Source organism: Rhinolophus sinicus, linkage group LG01, assembly GCF_036562045.2.
Source record: "Rhinolophus sinicus isolate RSC01 linkage group LG01, ASM3656204v1, whole genome shotgun sequence".
Taxonomy (NCBI): domain Eukaryota; kingdom Metazoa; phylum Chordata; class Mammalia; order Chiroptera; family Rhinolophidae; genus Rhinolophus; species Rhinolophus sinicus.
In genome coordinates, this window is record NC_133751.1 from 35,307,878 (window position 1) to 35,330,198 (window position 22,321).

At 39.1% G+C, this 22,321-nt stretch overlaps 1 protein-coding gene across 6 annotated transcripts in view; it reads left to right on the forward strand.

Moving 5' to 3' along the window:
• The window catches only part of LOC109449436 (multiple epidermal growth factor-like domains protein 6), a 731,002-nt gene that overhangs the window by 56,331 nt on the left and 652,350 nt on the right, over nt 1–22,321 (forward strand). The window contains exon 3 of one of the 6 annotated variants that reach the window (XM_074327498.1): nt 9,987–10,044. The exons of 4 other annotated variants lie outside the window; for them this stretch is intronic. The gene's annotated coding sequence lies outside the window, so the exon portion shown is untranslated. Of the gene's footprint in view, nt 1–3,371; nt 3,468–9,986; nt 10,045–22,321 lie in introns of those variants that run through there. One more of the 6 variants, XM_074327503.1, reaches the window with a different exon arrangement.

Sequence of the window (22,321 nt, forward strand, 5' to 3'; positions counted from 1 at the left end):
ATGATTATTTATCTGGTCCAGACAAAATCATTCATATTTCCCCAACCTTGTTCTCCTTTCAGTAATCTCAGTTTATGAAAGTCTATGGTTTACTATAGATTTGCATGTGAAAGAACAACCTACCTACCAGGCATCTCCAGGAACCATGGCTCAACCTTGATTACTTAGAAACTTCCATTGGAATCTCAACGGAGACATGTTTTCTGCTTGTTCCCAGGGTCAAAGTATCCTACAGATACATAATTCTAAATCACTCTTTTCTGAGACATTTTGCAACTGTTATTTTTAAAAATGCGATAGGAAAACTTAGACCTCTTTTGGTTTTCTTGCTTTATTTTTCCAGCAAGGCCTCAGTAATTCTTGTTCTGAATTAAGATAAAATAACAGATGGGTCATGTATGTGATAAGATGTAATTAGGAGATGCTAATTAAGTACTTTAACATGATTTGATGAAAACACCTTGTGTGCACTGCCAGCTCTCAACAACACAGCCACAGCCAAGGGTGCAGCTGGAGGTTAATGTTGGCGGATGACGGGCTTGGCTTCCCTGACTCGAACTGCTTTTTGGTGATGAATCCTTAGGATCTTGAATTTCATTTCTTGCCTCAAGCAAGTGCAAGAACAAAGCATCTTCCTATCCCTTAATCAAAAGTCATAATGCCATGACCCTTCCCCAGGACTCCCCAGAGTGTTTTAGAGGTACACTGGGTTTAGAGGTACATTGTGCATTGAACCATGAATTAAAAGCAAGATGACATGCTTTTACTTAGAATTCAATTACTATGAACAGTCACATATGAACTGTGGAACAGTCACTTCACCTTTTTGAGCTTTGATCCCACCTTTATAAAACACAAGTTGTTGTGGGAATTGATGGGATAATATTTAACACACATGCAAAACATTTAGCATTTGATAGATAATGAATGCTAGTTATTATTATTACCTTCGATTGCATTTGCTGAACCCAGCTGAGAAGCCAGAACAACTTCTATGATAAAGGATCAACAGCAAGTGAGATCTGAAAATATAATGAGTCTGGGACTTGTTCTTATAGGCTTCATATGATTCAATCGTTGAATATTCCATCCTGTGGAAAAAGTAAAAATGGAAGAAGGAAGGTGGTTGGAAAGCTGGCAGTATGTTGCTCGGCTAAACTAGGCTAGTAGCAAAAGCCAGCATTAGAGAGAATTCTTGGAGAAGCAGCCTATAATTAGCTGTGAGGGCAATGAATCCTTTCAAACATCTTCCTGCTATAGGGCTTTCATTGCATTCAGCATTTCCTTGCTATCATTTTCTCTTTTTGGGTTAGACATACATACACCGAATTACTTTGAGCATTTAGGCAAAGAGCATAAGCCCTTCTTTTGTTGACAAGTCAGGAGAACTGTTACCAAAGGTAATGCCAGGTTAATGAGTCTATCTAGGTAACTCATCAAAATCTTCCATTACTTTGTGTGGATTTGATCTGTATAGGTGGCACATCTGGGAGACAGTGACAGCTTTCTAAACACTCCCTTTTTAATAATGTTCTAGGGCCCAGAGAATTAATTATTTTGCCATCAATCATATGTGTCTTTCACACTTGTGTACTTTGCAATTCCAAAGGATGGGAGTTGGCAAACTTGTTAGTGCAAGTGAGTCTAGATACAATTAAAATTTCTAGAACAAATTCTTGTCTATGTTTAAAACAGATGCTGATCTTGAATATTTTTGTACTGATCTACTTGGGGACAGTAGGATAACTTGATTCAATAAATATTTCTGAAGGCTTACTTTGTACACTGCAGAATGTTGCATATAGCCAGCCACTAGGATTATTTTATTTTATTGTATTTTTTTGTACTTCAGACAACCAACTCAGGTGTACAAGAAACAAAGTAAATTTTCTTTCCTAGGAAGAAGCAGCAGATGGATCAAATTTTGAGGCTTTTTCCCCTCTCGCCCTGAATTTTTCCCCCCTGTCATCCAGAAAGGCATGCAGCTTGTTCTGCTTCATTCCTTTCAGGGAGGATTATGACAGTTTCCAAAGAAGAAGAAGTCACAGTAAAGTTTCCTGGATTTTGTTTCCAAAAGCTTAAGCCAAGGTTAACAAATCTGAACACTTGGAAGGGTCTGGCAGATACAGTGATGGGAGGTGTGCATTGGATGGGTCTGTGGTAAGCTGGAGGTCATGTGGTTTGGGGAAGGAAGGCGGCTGTTACACTGCCTCAGTGTTTGTTCTTTGGGACATGAGCCCAGAGAGCCCAGACTTCCAACTTTTTTAAAGGTAATCTGGAAATCCAACCTTTTAGTACAAAGAACTCCTGGCCCCAGACTACTTAGGAAGAGAGACTTAGACAGAGAGATAGGCTCCCCAATAATCATAATAATGAAAAAAGGATTTTCCTGGGTTCTGAAAGGAAGATAACTTTGCGGGCTCCAGAGAAGGCAAGATCTTACTCATATCCTTGTGGCAGCCCCTCTGTGGGCGGGGAGAGAGGCGTGGCTTCATGGTGCTCTGGAGCGGAGAGATCCCAGGCACTCGGATTTTTAGAAAGCCAATAAAAGGAACCTTGGTGTAGAATTCCATTTTCAGGGAAGATAAGAAACTTGGATATAAAAAATAAGTTTAAAATATTTAATGTGCTTGCATAAGATAATATATTGAGGCACCAATAGCAGAGTGGTTAAACAAAACCTGGTTTCAAACACTAAGTTCAAATCATGAATCTCAAATTTACTTGCTGTGCATCTTGAGGAAACTTACTAAACTCTCAGAGCATCAGTTTCTTTGGCTTTAAAATGGACATAGTACTGAATAATACTAAACCTACCTCACAGTATTATGAGAATTAAAGTGAATGATATGTGTATATGTGGCATGTTGAATAAGCAGGACTCATGAGATATAATCACAAAGCATCTTTATTTTAATCTCCCACTCTCTTTTTAAAACCGATTTAGTATGGGAGTCCTTTCGCTGTTGCTGGTTGAAACTGCAGGCTGATGGATTCATTCTCATGTAGATATTAAGTTTTTCAGATATTCAACGTTGCAAACACTACCTCGATGGTGAAAAATGGTCTGATCCAATAGAACAACACAAACTGCAAATTTGATTTAAACTTAGATCTTCTTTCTCCCATCTGGAAGTCGGGAAGGGAGGAAAAGGAAAGTTCTCATTTGTTTGAACATGAAGTTCTCATCTTACTGCTGTAAGATGGCATTGTGACCTCTGGGCCTGGCAGGTGGTTAAAATGGACTGTCCCTTGGCCATTTTGTGTATGTTTCTGGGGCCTCCCCTGGGAATCTCCTACTGAGGCAGGCAGTGCATTGTTCCTTAGTAGGCCACTTCCCCCTCAGTCCATTTTCTTTTTCTTTTTTTCTTAGTGGTCCACAGTGGAGACTCTATTGCTTGCTCTCCTATTAATTCCCCAGACAGTTCTCTGGGGTAGGTTTTAAAACAGCTCCATGCTGGCCCATGGTAAGTGTTAAATAAATATCATTTTATTATTATTATTGTTATTATATTTGGAAATAACATTTGAGAGAGTATTGCACAAAAGACATATTTATCTAGTTCTTAATTAGTACTATAGCTACATTTAAGTGTTTTTTACTTAATAAAAATATTGACAATTTGGTTCTTGTCCCATGTACCTCTTGTAAGTCCCACACATGTGCATGGAAGACCTCCTGAAGGAGGCAATGTTTGAATTAGGCCTTTGACAGTGAGGAGGGTCTTTCCAGGAGCGGCCCACATCGCAAGGAGCGGGGACGGAGTGGGAAGCACAGCAAAGAAAATGTGTCTTGAGCTGACACCCATGGATGACAGTGTGTTACAACAGACTTCAATTATGGGTGATGACAAAAGCTAGTATTGATGGAGGGAGGGCTGACTGAGTGCTTCATTTGGACTAACTGATTTCTTCTTCTCAACCCTGTGAGGAGGAATTATTATTATCCCCATTTTGTGCATAAGGGAATTGAGACTTAGAAAGGTGAAGGCAGTTGCCTGAGATCTCCCAGCTGGTGAGCACAGGAGCCGGGACTGGATGTAGGGTCTGACACAGCAGCCCCGCGCCTCCCGGGGCCCATAGTTACTAGGGACTGTGGGAGGGCAGTCACAATATGCATCAGATCATAAAGATGGTTCAAGATGGTCTGCTTCAGAAAAGCTTTAATTATATACTTAAATCATGGAAAAACTTTCAGTTTTTATTATAGTCATCACTTTTATAATTTCCTGCCATTTCTTTCTTCCTTATGTCCTCTCTCTCTCCTTTTTTCTTTATCAAATATTTATTAATCCAAGAACTGTATCAGTCCTATGATATACAGAGGTGAACTGAAATATGTGTAGTCTCTGCCCTCACAGGAGTTATATGCTATTGGGGGGGATAGATATTCAAATAATTTCTAACAATAAAATCACAAGTAGGACCTTTACCCAAATGAGGGAAATTTGAGTTTAAGATGAAGGGCTTTGATTTAAAAGACCAGGGGAGAATTAGCAACCTAGAACTGAATTCTGAAAGATGAATAAGAGTTAACTAGATGGAGCAGGAAGGGAACAGTACCGAGAGAGCAGGAGTAGCATATGCAAAGGTCCTGTGGTAAGAAGAAGAATTGGCTGTAAAGAAAGCCTGAGTGGTTAGAGCTGAACACACCACCGGGGAATAGGGTACAAAGGTAGTGGACTGATTAAACAAAGTCTTGCAGTACATGTTAGAGTTTGATCTTTAGTCTCAAGGCAAGGGGTTTTGACAGAAGAATTTTAAACAGGGTGGCACTGTGATCAGCTTGTGTTTTGGACATACAGCCTGGCTGCACTATGGGAAGCAGATTGGAAGTGAGAGAAGTGGAAAGAGGTGGAAGAGTTAGGAGTTTGTTCAATCAAACAGGTGAGAGAGCAGTTGCTTGGACCAGGTGGTGGTAGTGACAAAGAGAAATGGGCAGAGTCAAGAGCTATTTAGGGGGTGAGAGCAATAGGTTTTGGGGATTGACTGATTATGGAGTGGTGAGAAATGGTAGGGGCATCAAGCTGACAATTTTTCTGACTTGGAAACTGGATGGTTTATCATCATTGGAAAAGGAAAGCTAGGAATAGGTTGTTATTGTTAGTTATTGTTTTCTTTTTCTTTTCTTTTTTTTTTTAAGGATTGATTTGAAAGTGACAGGGAAGGCCATGAATTTTGAATTAAAACAAACCTGGAGACCTCAAAGTTGGTTATGGAGTTTTAGCTTTGACTTTTCAATTTAGTTCCTGCCACACCTTACCTCTAATTCTCCTATTCGTGGCTTAGTTCTTATTCTGTGGGAAAATTTGCTCTTCACAGACTGGAAATCAGGTGTTACTGCCTAGCATCATTGGGGATGCCCTTGAGCCCTTCAGATTTGACTTCTCTCTCCTGCAGCTCCCAGAACCAGCCCAGATGCCCAGAGTAGACCTCAATGGGCTCAGGTGCTTGTGACCTTGGCTCAGACCATAGTGTGGGCCCCATCCTGACACTGATCAGAACTCTCTGGCTGCTGTGTCCTTGCTTCAGCTCTTGCTAATTTGACTTCATCACCACTGGTTTGCCTCCCACCCAGCACCCCCACATCCTTACCCGTCACTTCCAGCATGTCTTACAGCCAGTTCCACATTATCTATGGCTTGAGAAGATTAACAGTTTCTTCCTTCCTTCTTCTGGCCCTACCTTCTGTCTTTCCTCGGAAACATTACGTTAGATCCTTAAGTGAAGCTGCTAACCTTAAAATGATCCACCAGATGGCACTAAAACATTATATTCCAAGTGTTAATCCCTCACTACACCTTCAGGGAAGAGAACCCAAACCTTCCACTACTTTGAGAGGATAAGGAATAGTCCCAGGTGCAATTCAACAGAAATTCAAATGACCAGTCCAACTTCCCAGAATATTTGATATTGAATTTTATCGATAGAGAGAGAGAAAGAGAGAGGGAGGGAGGGAGGGAGGGAGAGAGAGAGAGAGAGAGAGAAAGAGAGAGAGAGAGAGAGAGAGAGAGAGAGAGAGAGAGACTGACTTTTCTCAGGAAAAAAGAAATCATTTTTTTATTTTTCCTTTTCAGATTCTGGCAAAAGGATGTGATAGACATTATAAAATGAGGAACATGAATATTCCCAGGGACCCTGTCATTTTCACTCAGTATTTACTTCACTGTCCTTTTCTCAGGGCTAAAGCTCTGCTTGTTACAGAACCGCATGTTATCTAGAACTGAAATACAATAACTCCCTCTTATCAAAATAATAACTAAGAGACAGGAAAACAAATCTATGCATACAACATCCTAGCTAAACACAAGAGTAAAATTAATCATTTTTTACAATTTTGAAATGTAATTATCATTTTTTCTTCAATTTCAAATTTTAATTATTATTGATGGAGCAAAAATAGTATGGGTGACCATTTAAATTGTTAAAATAGTTAATGAAATTAACTGCAATATATCTTCTTGGTATTATGCTCTAACTGGAGAATAGACAGTATTTTCTAAATCAATACAATTAACAATTATGTGGCTGATGGTATAATTTAAGAAACTTTGAGGTTTTAATTTTTGCTAATATTTTAATGGCTTAAAAAATACCATACCTCTATACATCTTATAAATTAAAACTTTTTGTTGAGTTTTCAAGTGGCCATTTGACAAATTTTAGTAAAAAATTCATGTGAGGAAAAATCTATAAAAAGCTATTCTTTCAAATTTGGGTATCTGGGTTCTAAGTGATTGATTTTTCCAGGGTCACAGAAAATGGATAAATGGACAGTATTTACTTTTCTCTGAAGGGGGAAAATGATCTATGAGTAAAAATATAGCATGAAGTGAATTTTTAAAAATTGTCATGTTAAGAAATAATTTGATGGTAACTTAATTTTGTGTATACACCTTTATAATATTTTCAATATATACACTTATGTAAAATTTTGCCAGCAATTGTTGTATGCACATACACATACGTAAAGCACATAAATATTCCTTGTTTTGCAAAGGTGTATGTGCATGATGGGGTAGGTGCTGTGTTTTTCCATTGCACAGAATGGACTGTTTTATGAATGTTTGGCTGCTTCCCTACCCTGAGGAGTCAACTGAATGTCCACGGTTCCCAAAGTGCTTTGGGATTACTTAGGCTAAAACATGCTATTTATTGTGAAGCCATCTAATTTTATTCCCAAGGGAATTTCATCATTTTTGTATTTTTGAAAACTGTCAATGTGTCTTTCTCAAAATGTAATTATCTGAAAGAAGCCAACCAACACAGAGTGGACCCCTTGTCCTCAAAGTCATTTTATTAAGAGTAAATTAGACTGGAAAAATGATAGTCTAAAATGCATTTTCAATAGATTGCTGTCTAAAATGCATTTTCAATAGATTGCTGTCAGGCTTGCTACCTGTCAAACACAGAGGCCTGAAGTTTCATAGTGACATATGGATTAGCCCAGTCTTCCCTGCAGTGTGAAAACAAAAGACAATTGGTGATGCATGGGGCAAACTCATCTTAAAACAGAGATATCAACAAAGGAATATGACAGCATGAAAAGACAGAGTGCAGTTTTCTGTCCACATTTGCAAAGAGATTCTGTCTGAATCCATAACTTCAATATACTGTGAGACAGAAAACGAGAAAATACACATTAACTGTAATTGTTCATTGGGTACTTCATTTTAGCAAATGCTGAATTTCAATCTCTAAAGTGAGGAACAAGTGGGAACAATGGATGAAATAGCTGCAGTTATAAAAAGTCATTAAGAAGAACCATGTGGAATTAGAATTATTTGATTTTAAAATATCATCCATAGAAGAGATTTTGAATGAATGTCAAATTTCTCATCCGCTAATCAATTGGAAAAAAAAAAAAAGGCTGGAGTCACAAAAGAATCTCAAGAGCAAAACAAACTCTTCCCAGTTAGAGCTTTAAACTAGACTGCTGAGGTAATTTAGTTCAGGGTTTGTTTGGGGGAAAAAAGTGCATATCAAAAGTTAAAGAAAATCATACAGATCTGCTTAGGTCTGGTAAAATACAATATGGATTTTCTTTTAATGTCCCATGTGAACAATTACATAGAACACTTGTCTGACCAGTAACTTTCAATTAAATAGAAATTTAATTCCTTTAATAGCCATTTTAATCTATGTATCCCAAGGGACTCAAGAAACAAGTATTTATTGTAAAATATTGTAAAATAACAAATTGCAAGGAGGAAAGTGTTGGAAAATGGTGCATTGCATTATAGAAACTGCTGGGATTCTAAGCTTGGGATCGGATGCTATAAAACCAAAGTAAGATAGTTCTGTAGGAAGTAACCGTGCCCACCAGAGAACTATGCAGAGTTCAGTAGGAAAATCTCAGGAAAGGGCATTATTGGGTATCCTGAAGAAGTCTGTCTACAGGACAGGTTCAGTGATGACTACCATTTTGTCAGACTCACCTGTGTGATGGCTTCTTTCCCTGGTGATAGGGCTGCTTTACAAATTGGAATAGGCAGCTCCCTACACTTAAGGGGAGCTACAAGGCCCATTGAGGTGCCTACCAGAAACCTATGTTAAGTCTTCATGAGTATATTTTATAAGCAGGGGGACATACTTTCTAATTAACTTATTAGGGTGCTTTAGCACATACATGCCCTGTCTAGCAAAATTCAGGGTCTTGAAGGTTTAAAAAACAGAGCAAATGAGTTTTGAGGGTTGTCCTTGACTGACTCAGAAGGCACACATATGAGGCACTATATCAGAAGTCATGAACGTTTGGAGGGGCTGAGGATTTTAGCTATCAATATATAATTAGCCACATTTAGGGGCACCAGTGAGAGCATTTCCAAAGTTCCCAATTTTGACTTTAAGTAGAGCTCTGCCCAGAAAATTTAACTGATTGATATTTGCCCTAGTACTATATAAGGTTAAACACGCATAGAGAAATTACATATGAGTAAAATAAAAATGTTTGCTGGACATTTTACATCATTTTTTACACTTGCGTTTTTGTTTAATGTCTCTTTGTTTTCTCTCTTCATTATGTCTCTTGTTAATAAATCTCTCTTATTTTCCGACAAGCCCATAGGAATCAGCTTTGATTTTTCATTATTGGCCTATAAACTCATACCCCTGAAATCACCATGTGTGCTCTTCTGATCTAATTGCTGTTAATTTTCTTGCTATTATTGTTGTGGTGCCAGGGTGGTTGCACTATTATCTCAGTATTAACACACAGTGTCAGATAAGATTGTTTTCAACTGCACAAAACAGATCGTAGTCAATTATCCCAATAAGAGTTTATGTTTCTCTCAGAAAGTAGACCAGGGATGAGCTATCCAGGAGTGTTCCAGGGGCTCTTGGTGACATCAGAGTCTAGATGGGCTTTCTCTCTTTCTGCCCCTCCCTTTTTGGCATGTAACTTTTTCCCACATGTTCGCCTCATAGTTCCCAGATGTGTGATGTCTACCCTTCCCTGAGCGTCACAAGCGGAAGCAGAAGAAAGCCCCAGGGGGAAGGGGCGGTGTCCTTAACAGGAAAGCAACACCTTCCCAGGTATCAGGTTTGTGCAAAAGTAATTGTGATTAAAAAAAACAATTGCAAAAACCGCAATTACTTTTGCACCAATCTAATATCCCCAGTCATCTTAGGGTTACGTTTTGTTAGCTAGAACTGTGCCTGATAACCACTCCTACCCTACAAATGCGTGAAAATACAGCTTTCAGCTGGTCACAGAACCGATATTCTGTGTGTATAGATGAAAGATAGACTAGATATTGTTAGGAAATGGGCAGACTCAATCCCACATGAAAATCTCACAGAAATTGCATAGAGTGAAATAGGAAAATGCATTTAAAAAATACAATATTTAATTGTTTAGGATATAAAGAAAATATATTGTAGCGAAATGCAGACCAATGGAAAGATGATTGAAAATTCTGGTAAGGGATGCAAAAAGGTTGGTGTTTGGGCCAAATGCATCAAGAAATCTATTTTTTATTTTAAAGGGATGTGAGGTTGACCTGTGTGGAAAGAAGAGGAGCAAGAAAGGGTACTAAAGTGAAGGTAATAGGAAAAAATAACCATGATTTTTCGTGCTGTTTGACAACTAAAGATGGACAGGTAACTTGGACAAGGGGCTGTAACGAGGAAGAGCAAAGGAGAGCAGAACTGGCCAATTCTGGCTTCTTGACAGCTGCACTGTGTGATCTTGGACAAGTCATATAATCCTGGGCCCAGATTTTTCCTGCAATAAAATGAATGTAGTAATACTAACTTCATGGGCTGATTGTAACAAGCACATAAGAGAATTATGTAAAAATCCTTTACAGAAGGAAGTGTTATATCCATGTCTGAGATGTTACTAGTGTAACTCTATTGCCTGTACTTTGTTCCCTTTTCCTATTTGTTACTTTTTTTCTTTTCTACTCTCTACACCTTCAAATGAAATTGGTACAGGGTGGAATAGACAATATTTGAGATCTTTCTAAAAATTAGTGTTGATAAGTAAGGGTGATATTCCTTCAATCTGGAGCCACTAGTGTTCAAATATTTATCTATGAGCAACTGAGCCATGGTCTAAAATATTCCTTGTGATTTTTAGCTCATACAGAAACATTGTGTTTTTCCAGGCGTATGTACCAGAGACCAATATACTATTCTGACATGTTGCATGTTTTAAGTGCTTCCTTTTGGCTTTGAAAAGTATTAAAATTGTCTACCTTTGTAACAATTCTTATTAAAAACAACTTCAGCTTGGCAGGTCCCCAGAGGAGAAGAGTGCAGAGATCTGCCTCTGACAGTGGGGGTCCTCACAGATCTCCACCACCACCAGCCTCAGGCCCGGGGACAATGCCACATGTGCTTGGCCTTACTAGCCCCATAGTTTCCACATGCATTATCAGCTTCAGTCACTTTAAGTGGTCTCTGGTACGTACTAAAGAAACGGTTTCAGTAGCATATTCCTAATTTTTAGAGCTTAGGTAGATTCCAACATGTTCCTTTTATGCCTCCTACATAATTTTCTACTTGGCAATCTATTGAATTTCTATTCCAATTTTCCATAATTTTACTTAAGGGACACTTAGTACTTGATAACAGATTTTTCCAAATTGGTGCATCAGAACTTTTTGTTGTTTTGTTATTAATTCTAAACCTTTACAATGAGGCCGAGTAATGGCTGGCATTTTTCTTTTTTCTATATTAGCAAGAAGAGTTCCTCATATCTGGCTTCAGCTCTCCTTTAGTTTATCCCTCTTTTCTGATATTTCTTACCCTTCTTATAGACAAGTTCAATGCTACCCAAGATGCCAGCCAGCACTTAGGCAAATCATGGGGGTGCCATTGTCTTCATATGTTCCCTATGGTCTGAAATGAGTTCTCAAGGACGCAGGGCTAGGGAACTCTATAGATTAGATGTTGAGGAAGTAGTTTTCAACTAGGAAACCCATCATAGAAACCCAAGAAGACCCATATATTAATATACGTAAAAAAACATTTCTTATTGTGATGAGAATATTTATGATTGGCCATCCCTCGTATTATCAGGCCCACCCCTAATGTGTGTGGGTGCTGGAGCAAGAGTACAAATTGAGGCCCACAACACCACCTGAGTATTTACTAATAAGGAATCTATATGTTGTTGATTAAAATGTGTTCTGTCTTCCTACCTTGACAAATATACTTTATCATCATCTACAAGGCCAGGTTAGAATTAGAATTCCCCACTTTCCTTCTGGGGAGGAGTCTGCTTCATGGTTCCCAACCTCTACATCTGTGCTTTATAGCCACAGACCCATGTCTTTTTATCCCTGATTCTTTCTCTGCCCTACCAAGGGTCTCACATCCATGCTGTGAACACCTTAGCCAGCACCAGCTCAAGTTCAATCTATACGACCAGAAAATAGCCAACCACTGACCTCTCTCTGCCTTCCTTTGGGAGGTGAGACCCAGCCAAGAGTCAGGACAGTCTTGAGGCAAACTTGACGCCATTTGGGCAGGGCACTCAGAACGTGAGGCCACAGCCAGTCTAGTTGTCCAAAGTAGGCTTCAGGTGGCTCAGGTGCTTTAGGTTTGTGACCTTGACTCACACCACAGGTGGAGCCCCTCCTGACACTGATTAGGGCTGTCCAGCTGCTCTGCCCTTGCTTCAGTTCTTGCTAGTTTAGCTTCATCACCACTCACTCGCCTCCCTTATCTTGACTGCTGCCTCCCCTCTACTTCCTCATCAGCAATTCTCACCTGCCCGCACTTTCCCTGCTCCCTCCACTCTGCCTAGAAAGCTTTATATACACTGTCAAATTCTTGTTTCCAGAAAGGGCAAAATTGAATATGTTTTAATCAAATAGATTTTTAGGTCTGCAATCTTGAAATTCCCCTGAATCATCTTGTCTGGATTTGGGGTGGGTCTCTCAACTCTTTAGTCACTTGTTCTTAGGAATTTCTTGGGTTCATATACCTATTACTGATCTCATCTATTAGGTGAGCTTCCTGAACCATTTCTGGAAGTCATTAAGAAATATTTCACCGATAGCCAAGATGCTCGTAATGTGAATTCCGGCCCAATTTTCTTAAGTAAATATTTACTAAGATTCCTTCTCATTATTATAAAATAGACCTCAAGTTCATTACTAGGACACGTGGTTCTCAAACTCTGCTAAATATCAGTGTCACCTGTAGGGCTTGTGAAAACCAGATTGATGGCTAGGGGATATGTGTGTGTGTGTGTGTGTGAATTTGCATTTTATATTTTTATTAAAGTTTATTGGGGTGACAATGGTTAGTAAAGTTACATAGGTTTCAGGTGTACAATTCTGTAATACATCCTCTATATATCACTTGGTGTGTTCAAATTTGCATTTTTAACACGTTCCCAGGTAACACTGATGCTTGCTGCTGGTCCAGATGACACACTTTGAGAACTACTGGTCTTCATGTGCACTGTTCTCTTCCTCTTCTGTAGTTCACTCTTCAGTACAGTGCGATGTGTCTTCTAACCTCACCATCCACTGGCGTTGCTCTGACCAGAGTCTCCCACGGCTAAACGTAATAGCTGATTGCTAACTCTAATGGACACTGTCCATGTCAATTAGATTCTTGGGAATTTCTGATGCTTTTGCAGTGATTGACAACTACTTCTATGTTTCCTCCTCTTTGGGTTTTATGTGACACAATTTTCTGGTTCTTCTATTTCTCTGAATGCTATGCTTTCCTTGTTTCACCCTTCACCTGGAAAGCCTCTGCTCACTTATCTTTCTAGATTGGGGACCAGTATTCCTTCCCAAAGAAGCAGTTCCTTTTTTATTTTTTTCCACAGAAACATGGATGACCTCTGCTTTTTCTTTCCCATTCTAGTCTGTGTTGATATCATTCCCTCTGTAATACCTGTAATAGTATATGTTCACCAGTCTCCTTGCTCGGGGATAATTTTGATCACTTTTTGTTTTATGTTCCCAAGGATTGTTAAATAGTAGGTGTGAAGACTCTCTGAGATTCATTATTACCTTGCTAGGTACCAGTGCCCACTCTCATTCTTTGGAATGTAGCACAGGTGTGTCTATGAGAGGTCATGAGAAGGGTGAGAGCAAAGTCTCTGGGTTGGGAAAGATGTCGAACGCTGGGTATCCAGTGGACACGTGCTGGTTGCCCATGAAGGGAAATCCTCCACAGATGCAGTTGCCAGTGGTAGGAACTGTTAGCATTATCTTGGGAGCATGTAATGTTTTGCAGGCCTGGTAGTCTGAGGATGAAAACTCAGCTTCCACTTACCGCCCGATACCTGAACCACATCACAGTTGCTTTGCTGAAAATATTTTTTGGTTTGCATGGCTTTAATGGATTTGGCCCTCCCTTTCTTTTCTCATTAAACTCTCTGCCCTCATTCTCTCCCCTTTTATCTCTCCTCCCTGCTTCATAAAAGGAGAATCTTTATCTTTCGAGCAATGTTTTACCCATTACAGAAGTTCACTGCATCCTCAAGGCTTAAATCATTAGAAGCAAAGTTGTAAAGAAGGAAGACCTTTTTCTCTTGTTCACTTTTTCACACAATTCTGTTGCTCTTTTGGGTAATGTGCCCAACACAGACCAGGTACTTCTCTGTAGGATGACAAGAGTGTGAGAAGTGTTCTATCTGTAAAAAAAAAAAAAAAAAAAAAAGGGTTGGTTATTATGCCAAAATATAGCCTATGATTCAATTCTGTTCACTATGCGACTAGATTTGGCCATAACCACTCTGTGGCCAGGAACTCTGTGCACTTCATCTTGGTATCCACCTTGCCCATTACACCTGCCGTGCCTGTCATGTTTGCCAGAGGATCAGGAGATGCCATCATTTTACACAAAACAATAGCCTACTGCTATCATCTATCGGACAATTTCAAAGAGTATACAGTTAACCCCTAATACTAGTGCACCTCAAGGCTATAGGTCAGAAGGGCTGAAAAGAGCCTCCTGAATAATCATTCCCTCCCTGCTCCAAAGCTCCATTTCTCCATATAATCCAGGGTCAGTAGCAGCAGCAAGAATGCCAGCAGCAGCCACATATGTGCAAGTCAAGCTTCTCTCCATCTGCTTCTTCCTTAGGGAAAATCTAATGCTAAAATGACTTTCTAAGGGGAGGAAGCACAGCTGCCATCACCACCATCTCCACAGAATCACAGGATGAAAAACCCTACTTCCTCTCCCCCTCAGCTCTGTTTTCTTTTAGATGCATTCTGAATGGCAGTGATGATTCACTTTGCTGCTGGGACGCTGGCTCCAGCAGCACCTTCTTTGCTGCTCTGGCCTCCACTCCATTTATCTTCTGGCCCCGAGAGCCAGGGAGACAGGACTATTTCTAGCTCAGGCATCTGTGTTTCTGATCAGCTGGTGTTTTAGGCCAACGTAAGTGTGAGGAAGAACTGGAACTACTTCACGTTTCTCTGAAGTCGTGCTTTCATTTGGATGAGGGGCAAAGAAATGTGTGTTGATGCTGAAATGTCAGAGTCAGAAGGCACAGAATTCTGGGGTGGGGGAGGAGGACACCATCGCTGTCTTTGAGTCTTGGCAGAACTCAGGGGACTTAGAATGGGGCCTATGGAGCAAAACTTTGGACAAATCTGACAAGTCTGGCAATGTCTTCGTATTTCTCTCTTTGAAAATGAAACAATGTCTGGAGAGAATAATTTCTATTTCTTTAGCCCTGAAACTAAGCTTATAACTGGTTAAGCATTCTCAGGTTTTTTGCTTTAATTTACTGATCTATGCAGAGGTCCTGATTTTTCAAAGAGCTCTGACTTAAACATTTTTAATTTATATTAATAACTTTTAGCCTCTTTTATTTTTATTCTTTTCATGTGATGTTATTCTTCTCAAGAATGACCATTTAATTCTTAGTTTGTTTGAAGGTACAGCCTGGCCATCTGTATTATTTCAATTCTCCCCAAGTGAGTCTATTGTATAGCAGGGCTGAGAACCACTGATTGAGACTGCAAGACTATCTCATTCTAAAATATTATTTGATGAGTCAACGATTTACTAATAACTTACAGATAGAATCTATTGATTGGTTTCTTCCTCCATATTGTAACACTATGGCCTCTTTCGATTCTATAATTTGTTTTTAGTACAGAAACATGTTGGGATATAGGGCTAAATGGATCATTTCCTTTGTTATTTAACATATTACTGTGTTATCTTACATTTTTATAGTCCTTTACATTTTTTGAACAGCTTTTATGCAATCTCATTTTATTTTCAGAACAATTCCACATGGTCAGTATGCTAACATTTGTAATGAGATGGGGGAAATGTTTCTGGAATGCTTCATGAAGAATATTTTCAAAAAAGCAGCTTATCTCTCCACACACAATGCACCCTATAGTCCCAGCAATGGGTGAGAGTCAGAGATGTGAAATAGGGAAAACACTTGAGAGACCTACAGGAGTGTAAAACCTGCCCCTTCTACTCCATGTGGGAATGGGAAGAAGGAAAGGCTAAGAAATAAGAACAGGCAATTGGTCAGACATGGTGACATGCCTTCCTTTCTCTGGTTGAAAACCCGAGGGCATCGGGGAAAGTGGCAGTCATTTTGAAAGGAAATCTGAAAGCAGAGTTGTACACGGGCTTCCACTGAAATGTAGGGACAGAGTAAAAGTGGAAGCAGGATATAACTGGGCTAAGTTCTATGTGACATGGAAACGATGCAGATATTCACTTCCCACAGGGAAGCAGAAGGTGGAGTGTCGTTGGGCTTGCTCTGAGGTGATGAGGTGGGAAGGTAGATAAGCCCCATAGGGCTTTACAGAATCCACAAAAGCCAAGGTAGGGCCAAGTTATCAGGGGAGGGCAATTCTATATCTATTTCAGTTCTCTCTGAAATGAAAAAAACTATTCTAGACTCTTTAATTATCTAACTGCTTTCCCCTTATCAAAACTTACCTAACTCTGTCTCTTCTGTGTGGACAATGGTCTAGATTAAGTGGTGGCTGAATGATAATATAGCTAATTCAAACTGGGAGGGGTGAAACAGAAAGACTCCGTGGTCAGACAGACGTGGTCCAGTTCCAGTGCTTTCTAGTTTGGTCTCCTTAAAAAAATCACTTAACCTCTCTCAGCTGAGAAGATACTGTCAGCATCAGACACTCACATGTAGCTCTTAGAGGAATATGAAAATTAGCTACATAACTCTGCTTGTCAGTTTTAATCTTTGTGGGTCATTGCAGAAGCCCCAAATGCCTAGAATAGAGTCTCATTTACAGTAAAAACAAAATAAGGGATTGTTGAATAAATTGAATGAATGTCTCAGCTAGGAGGCTTTTAGCTACAAGTGGCAGAAATCCCAACTCAAACTCTCTTCAAAATTAAGAAATCTATCGGATAGCATAACTGAGAAAATCCAGAAGGTTGGTGATGATCAGGTCTGATTGAATTGATGGCCTCAGGTCTTTGTGATTCTCTAACTTGCCTTGCTGCCCATGCTGACTTCTTCCTCATACCAGTACTAAGGCAGCTGAAGAGCTCTAGACATTATAATGCACGAAGAAAATTCAGGGGAAAAGAGGCCATTTTGGTGTTCTCTCTTTGGAGTGAGGAATATTTTCCCAAAATTCCCATCAAACTTCTCTTCATGTCTCATTTGACAAAAAAGTAACACATGCTGATTTGTGAGTCAAAGTCGTAATTAATGCCTGTCACTGAATAGCTCAGGCCTGGGTTCCTGTGCCCACCACTTGCAAGGACAATGGGATAATCCTTAGAACAATCAGTCTCTGAAGCTGGCATTGGGTTAGCTCTATGTGGTTATGTGTGGGAAGGGTGGATACTTGCACCACATTAGGGTCCTTTCAGGGGGAAAAAATGGACAATGGTGAGACAACCAACTGCTAATAATTACCACACTATATATGCACCAGCCACCATATTTGGCATGTGGTGGGTTCTCAATTATTGGCGCCTCCATTTCTCTTATTAGCAGGACTCATGTAAGGAGTCAAAGAAAGTGAACAGGTTTTAAATGGTGGACAATAAATAATTTATTGGGTTTGGGGGAGATTGGAGAGTATATCAGTTAACATCCCAATAGCAAACACATAACACCCTCAAGCGTGGCAACTGAGGAGGATTTTAGTAAAAGGGCTATTTACAAAAGCAAAGGGAACCCACCAGGGTTAGAGTCCATGTAGGATAGCTCACTTTGACTTTTCTAAGCTCATACAGCTGTTGGTAAATGGTAAGTTAAGAATCATGGATTCCTAATTTTCGGTTCCGACTCTATTCTATTCAATATTATACTCAACCAAAAAAAGGTAAGTGCCCACTTTGTGCAAGGCAGTGTAGACAAATGGGTGGGGAGAGGAGGAGGCAGTACAAAATGTAACAAAGGACTTGTTATGAGGCGAGCAATAGGCCAGATCAAGATGCTTTTCCAATTCTCTTACTTTGAGTTTACAGTGGCCCTATTTCCTCAACCTTATACAGTTGGCAATCTCTTTCTTCATGCTGTTAAGTGCTTGAGACACATATCAGGCAACTCAATTAGCATAAGGATATGTATGCCATTAAAATTGGGTCTTATATTGTTAATCAATTCACATGCATGCATATTTAAACTATAGCAGTCAGGCCACATACATACAACTACCCTCTTTATGAAGCAAGATCAGTATTTCTTTTTGCCCTTACAATCATTTTATTTTTCTTGGTCACCACAGAGTGCTGTGGTAAACATTAGCTTCCTTGAAAATCTCTTGCAGTTAAAGCTTAATAACCATCTTTGGTTCATCTCCCAGGGAGAAAACATTCCCAATCAGATCTCTCATACCTGTGGTACTGAGTCTTCAGTACTGAAATGAAAAATTCTGCCCTTAGAAAACTTGTGAAGAGAAGACTAATTTTGGGATTGGTTATCTTTCATCTCTTTTGCCTTCTTCATCTTCCTTCTTTACTTCTTGGGTGCCAGTACCCAATGCCATCTGCATTTGCGTGGCTTTTGTGTAGACCTGAAGTTTCTTTTAACTCTGTTTGAAGTCAGGTGAGGTTTTAAGAGTAAGAAGTACCTAGTTCTAATATGCTGTGAAAAAACTTACAATTTGATTTTATTGGGTGAATACGAGATACTCTGTAGAGACTCTGATGTGCTAAATGCAACACTGATACCTGTTGGGTGAGATATTTTAAGCCTAATGTTCTGAGGCCAATATAAGAATCTCTCCTCTTTCCAAATGTTACTCTCATCACATTCCTGGATCCGTTATAATAATATTAACAATTTAGTAAAGTAGAAAATATGTTAAACCATGGAAGTAGACAACTATTGAAGGCATACCATAAGAAGCCGCTGTGACTGCAAATACATTTCTTACAGACAAAGGCAATACATACTGGTGGGTAAAGCTTGATCATAAATGTCAAACAATCTCCTCAAACATGTGAAATTAACAAGGACAAATTACATCACAGCCATCTTCTCTAACATATATACATTATCTCTACAATCTTGCAAAGTCAAAATGGCCCTCCAAGTTCCCTGAAGATCAACCGTTTAATCTCATATCTAGGCAAGTTTGTCAACTTCTTGTCCTATGCAAAGAAATGAAAGACTTTCCTATACAAAATTTTGCCACTCTGACCTCTGACCAGTGTGTGAGAGAATTTGATGTTTTCTTTTTCCTCATTATAGAATATTTTTGTCCTTAAATAAGTAGGGAGCAAACTTTTATAGATTATGAACTTATTAATTCATAATTAATGAGAAAAAAGTATAAATGGAAAATGTTTGCTATGTTCAGTCCTTTCTTACATTATGCATTTTTTTGAAGGCGTTTGCCTGCTATACAAGACATTCTACTTCAAGTTGTTTTATTTGGACGACAACTTGAAAGAAGGTGCTCTGAAACTTAAAACTAAAGTGATTCAAGACCAATGGCTCTTGGCTAAGTAGTAAAGCATGCCAGGGAGAAATGTCACTAGGACTGTGGCCATGTTAAGACTTTCCTTTTGAGGGCAATTCAAGATAAAAGCAAACTTATGAATGAAGCAAGAAGCCAAATTTTATGCTTTTGATATTTATCTTCTTGCTTGCTTCATTTTGGAATTTTTACTATTAGATTTCTTTATTTACGGCTAAATGAACAAAGTCATCTAACATACTGTAAACAAACATGGAGCTGTGTATTTATCATATATATCTGTGGAATGTCTTGAAGATTTGTAATTATTATATCTTAAAATTCAAACCAAAACAACTGTTCAGTTTATGCAATTCTAATAAGCTGGTGGCAGATATAACTAGGGCAAGGCATTCTAGAGAAGACCCTTCTAACTCGGATGTCCCATACCTACAGAGTGGCGAGAGTGACACATGCAGCATTATAAAAATAAAAATTGTGCTGATGGAAATATGCTGGACTGGAAATACCTGTGCAGAAAAGCAAAGTTGGGAAATACCTGTGCAGAAAACACTGTATTTGGAGCAATTTTTGTTGTTGTTACTCCACTTGAATTTCTATACGAAGCTATAGTTTTTGACTTTTTAAAAACAAAATGAATGAAAAGTTATTAACTATAGATTACAAAAACAGCAAGGAAGTATGTAGAGTTCATTTTGCTTGCTGCTTATTGTTCAGCTGAAAAAGAACATCATGTCTATTTTACTTTCAATATTGCAATGAATTGAAATTAAGATTTTATATCAAAAACAAGAGGTTAGAATTTCAGGAGTTAAAAAAGCAACCAAAGCTGCTAAAACACTGAGAGGTAAAAAGATGTTCTTTTTAAACATCATTAGTGCCCCTCTGTTTCCAACCTCCCTGCTGTCTAACAACAAAATCCTTTAGAAAGTAGCTATACATAAAAACCAAATATAATAAGCCACATTTGTTTTTTTCTAAAGAGAATATACTCAAAATGCTTTCAAAAGATTCTTTAAGAAGGGAGGAAGGTGGCAACGTTGATGTAAGTCCGCACAGTGAGAGTCTGAGGAGGGGTTTAGCAGAGCAGCTCTTTCAGGAAGCCCACTCAGACCACTGGAGAGGTTTGGTTAGAGCACATTCCATCGTGGACTTAGATGTCAAGCCTTAACTCCTGCTCCCCACCCCCCATCCTTTTGCAATGGGAACATTCCTTTGAACAACCACAAAGTGAACACAGCTTTAGCTCCAGTGTTTTTCAATGAAGTAATCTATGAATTCTATTCCCACACAGTCCTCCACCCTCTGTGACTCCAGGCCAACACTTCTGGTCATACTCTATATAACATTCCGATGACTTCTATATTTGCCTGTGTATGTGCAAACCATCTGAAATGGACACTTCTTTGGGGCGGAGATGGGGGGGGTGGCACTTGTATGTAGTCCAAGTTGTTTAAGGCTATTCTGTGCCATGAATGTGCAAATAACTTTTTGCTGTTGTTCTTGTATTTGGCCAGCCACCTCTCAGTTTGCCTTCTAGCTCTTATGGCCCACACAATCACAGCTTATTACTTAATCATAGGTCTACACAGTTTCATCTCTGAAACTACGTACCATAGCAGATGTATCCTCCATGATGCTCTTGCCCTTTTTATTCATCTTCCTGGACTGGGCATCTTTCAAGTGGCCATCCTAGACAGCAGCGGAATGAATCACAGGTCCTAAAACACATCTGCTCTCCGTCCAGGCCACCCGGAAATGCTGGCTATGAAAGTAGCAGATTCTGTAAGCTTGTGGCTCCTCTCCTGGGGTGCTCTCCACTCTATGTTCAGGTTTTTATCTGGTTCTGCATGTCTCTGTGCTACATAAAGCTTAAGGATCCAGCACACTATGCTGATACTCCTGCTTCTGCTCTTACTGTAATAAAGTTCTCTGTGTCTTTTTTTAGCATCTATGGAACTGTAGAAGGCTACTTACTAGCTTGGATAGTTATTTCAGTTGTTGTTCTACTGTTTCCAGCTCTCCTCCAGTCCATCAAACTTATTTAGGAGAGTAAAATTACCAGAGTTGTGAGTCTGTATAACTGCCTAAATGTACAGGCCTTCATCCCTCCCTCCCTCCCTCATTCTTACCTTCCTATCAGTATTATCTATCTATCTATCTATCTATCTATCTATCTATCTATCTATCATCTATCTACCTACCTACTAGCCATCTCTATCTACTTATTTGTCATCTACCATTTTTCCATTTCTTCAACAACTATTGAGTACCTCCTATATATCAGGCACTGTTCTAGGCTCTGCATATGCAATAGCAAACAAAATAAGCTAATATCTCACTCGTATTTTTATCTTCTTCTTTATTTGAAAAAAATATTAAAGACAGATTTCAAGGAATGCATACAAATGGCAAAATCCACATCAGAAATAGGAAGAGAGAGAGAGAGAAAGAGAAAGAGAGAGAGAGAGGTGAAAAACAAGGAGGAAAGGGTAAAGAAATGAAATAGTGCTTAAAGGTGAAATTAGTTAAAAAGATAAAATGTATTGCTTTTGCCACAAATTTAGCTCTAAGGTTTATGCTGAACTCTTCCATGTTCTGCTATGAAAAAGGTTGCTAGGATTGTCATATGTGCAGGCACATAAGTATTTTCCCTGTGAGTTTGCTTTCATAACTGAAAGTGTCTTACCATATGTTAGGAACACCTAATCATGGACATCGCATGCAGAAGACACAAGGTGAGTGCCCATCTTAGCCACGCCCATTTTCTGGGCTTAGCTCCCCATTCATAAATTGGTTTATTATAACTCTACAGTCAGTGTCTCTTCCCTACTGTGGTATTATATGTGTTCTAATATATGAATGCAGAAACATATGGAGGTGAAAAGTGATTATGATTCTAATCTGAGAGGTAAAATTGGTACTTTGGAGAGGCTCCTGTGCATGTGGAAAATTCA